At 32.7% G+C, this 3,598-nt stretch overlaps 1 long non-coding RNA gene across 1 annotated transcript; it reads left to right on the top strand.

Moving 5' to 3' along the window:
* Nucleotides 1-1,475: 1,475 nt before the first annotated feature.
* LOC140181858 (uncharacterized) lies at nucleotides 1,476-3,282 on the top strand. Its single transcript, XR_011877428.1, has 4 exons — nucleotides 1,476-1,692; nucleotides 1,774-1,860; nucleotides 2,619-2,780; nucleotides 2,951-3,282. It is a non-coding gene; the product is annotated as an uncharacterized lncRNA (long non-coding RNA).
* Nucleotides 3,283-3,598: the final 316 nt, after the last annotated feature.

Raw genomic sequence — 3,598 nt, 5'->3', positions numbered from 1 at the left:
CGCTATAGCTCGCGTTGCATGATCTCTCTTTGTCATCCCTTGCGTTGCACGAGCTCCCTCCTTGTGGTTCTGTTGCTTAGGGTTCTGCCAATTTTAGGTTTATCAATTTTTCTTTGCAGTTTCTATCTTCTTCTTGTTGTTGATGCTGATTGAGCTTTTTCTTTCTGTTGCAGTTTCTATCACATGCTGGTATCTCGAAACTGATGGTAATTTTGCCTTTTCCATTCTCTTTCTTTTGTTTAAATGTTTCTAATTTCCAGCTTAGGAATTCGATCACCTGTTCTGAGCTTGTTTCACGATTCTACTCTATTTGTGATTTTTGTGTGTGTGGATAAATGCATTGCTTTCAATCATTCATCTTAGTATTTTTCATTCTTATACAATGTGTGAAACACTTGTATTTCAATTTTATATATATAGCTTGAAGAGGCTACTGAAACTTTTTCAGTTTCACCATTGTAATGCTGGTTTAATCTATTTTTTCTCATATTGTATACATGTTTGTTTATTCTGTTTGGTTGATTGTTTTTGGAACTCTAGAATTGCACATTCTTAATTAATCAATGTTCAATTCCAATGTTTATGTATGGTGTATTTTTCAGGTAATTGATGTATTAGTTAGCCTCTTCTGTTGTTCTATTATATCTGCAGAGACGCTGTGGGATGGTGGTTGGCTTCTATGCCAGTTGCTTCCTTACAGTGAGTCAGAGTTCAACAGCAACCACCTTAAGATGGTGTTTTTCTCTTAATATGCCAGTTGCTCTTTATAGATTTGGGTTCCATGTTTCTTATTTATTTGTTTCTTTATTTACTTATTTGGGTTTAGTGTTCACTTGATTGTAGGGTTTGTTAAGTTATTAATTAATCATACTTGTCACAGCCTTTTCTAACAAATTTCACTCCTTCTCTGTCTGCTGTAAGTTCTAACATAACCTTTTTAATAAATTGAGATCATAATATATATTTTCTAAATTAATTAAGCGAATGAATCTAGTCTTCAACCGTGAACACAAATAATTAATTAGTTGTTTCATGTATGATAAATGTAGTACTCATGAAGCTACTTAATTATAAGGATAATTTTAAGTTTTCTTTTCTCTAACATTCTTCTCTCCAAATTTTGTTGCTTTATTCTAATTATTTGAATGTGTTCTTGTTTGACAGTTGACTGAACAAAAATTGACGAGAAGGAAGGTATAAGCTTTTCTTGTTTGAGGTTACTTGCTTGTTAGAGTTACTTGCTTGTTTGAGGTTACTTGCTAAGATTAAAGCCTCGCTATCTTTCACTTAAAATTTCTGAAGGTTTTGATAAATTTTACCACCAATAGAAGTAGGAGGCTAATCTGATTTAATCTGCTCTTATTGTCAATTATCTATGTTTCCATCTCAATGTGTTCCTGTCCTAAATAACATTGTTCATCTTTTGTTGTTTAAGAAGCTTGCAGACAAAATTGCAGCTTCTAGTTACTATGTGGTTGTTCCGAACTTCTTTTATGGTGAACCCTATGATCCTCAGAATACTAATAGACCTTTAGGAATTGAGAGTTAGTGATGGCGTGGGCGTAAAGTCTTTAATGCAACCTGTGTTAGTGATTAGATAAATAAAATAAAATAGAATAGAAGTTACTCACATAAATGTTTGATAAGCAATAAGCAATAAGCTACTTCAGACCTGTCTCAGCTGCCAATAAGGTTAGAAATCAGTATCGTTTGTCCATATATGTATTTGTTGCTGCAAATCAATGGCTTATTGAATTTTGTTTTTGGATGCAGTTTTTCTCATCAAATGGTTTTCCTTGCCCAAGTCTCTAGAATCCTCCTGACCACTTTGTAAAGATTATTAACAAGGATTTTGAACAGGTAGATAGAATATGAATCACTCTAAGATCTTTACTGAACAACAATTTATTTTAAGAGGTGGAGATGCTTTGATGTAAAATACTTGCTATATAAGTAGACAAGTATTTGATTTTAAATAACTGCATTATTATTGATTATGATAGTTTAGGTAAGTTAGTTTTAGTTTTAGACCTGTAATATTTATATGTACTCAAATTGATTCTTAACATATTAAAATAACTTGCTGGAGGTGAAGGGTTGGATCAAAAAATTAAAAAGAAGAGATCTGTTGGAGCTGTAGGAAACAGAGTCATGACTGGTGAAAGAGATGTGAAACGATTTGCTCTTCCAAAGGCAAATGCTGATTCGAAGATGCGTTTTTATGATACATAGGGTTTCAGGTAGTTTGTCTTGTTATAGATTTCAGGACTTAGGTTTCAGTTGTCATGCTAATGCTGACCAAATAGTTTTTTCGAGGATTTATTAGATTTTCCATCAATGATGATATATATGGAGTAATTTCACACACTGGTTTTCATCCAACAGAATTTGTTAATGGTAGAAAATATCATATGAATGATTCTATGCTTTTTTGTGTATGTTAAAACTGAATGGATCATGGTCATGGTATTGAATCAACGTCACTGTTATAAGGTTGAGTTTGCTTGTGAATTCCCTTGTTTCTTTGTTTGAATTATATCTTTAAGGTTATTGTGTATGCCATAACTTCTTGTCCTCCCTGCTGAGAGTCTTATATCAATAAGCATTTTGTGGTACAGATTGAAGCCACTTCCTAGATCTAGTGGAATCAACAAGTCTGGAGGCTCTTCTGAGCCTTCTACTATTGGGGTGCGTAATATGCTTGCAAGTGAGCAAGAATGTGGATCTCTTCATAGGGACCATATAGCTGAGCAGAAAGTAGTGGCAAAGGGAAGCAACAGGTTTTTTGCTCATCTTGACATTGCCATGTTCTAATATATGACTACAATCTAGTTGCTGAAGAATTCAATTAATATTTATATAAAGGCCCTTGTTGACATTTATATCCTTTTAGAATTGATATTTATTGGCAAATTGATTAATCATTGATGTGGATTGCTCTTGTAATTAGATCCAACAATCAGGAGGATTTCCCAGCATCATTGATGTTGATTAATCATTGATGAGGATTGCTCTTGTAATTGATGTTAGCTATTATGAGAAGGTTAGAGCGTCAAGTAGTTCTAGTGCAGTTCCACTACCACCGCCATCGCCGCCACCCTCAATGTCTTCGGATGAGAACTATGATGATGATGTGGATGAAGATGACACTGAAGACTATAGCTGATAGTTTTAGTATGGTTGAACAATATACTAGGAATTATAGTTGATGATCAATACATTTTGTTTATGTTTTGAATTATATTGACTTGCTTGTTTATAGTACTTTTCTTTTAGTTTGATAATACGAAGAATTTGTTTATTTTTTGAAATATTATAAATATTCGAATACAAATTAGATAAAAATTTGTATTAAATTTATATTTATTTTGTATGAAAATAAGTTTATTTTGTAATTAGAAAAATAAAAAAATTCTATTTTACCTTACTGACGGATTTACAGACGGATTTTCTGTCTGTAATCAGAGTGTGAGATGATTTTCCAAAGTTCAAATTACAGACAAAAAATCCGTCGGAAAATCCGTCTGTAATTATAGACGAAAAATCCGTCAAAAAATCCGTCTGTAATTACAGATGGAAAATCCGTCTGAAAATCCGT

The sequence above is a fragment of the Arachis hypogaea genome, chromosome 19, assembly GCF_003086295.3.
Source record: "Arachis hypogaea cultivar Tifrunner chromosome 19, arahy.Tifrunner.gnm2.J5K5, whole genome shotgun sequence".
NCBI lineage: Eukaryota > Viridiplantae > Streptophyta > Magnoliopsida > Fabales > Fabaceae > Arachis > Arachis hypogaea.
This window is presented reverse-complemented; position numbering and strand designations above follow the sequence as displayed.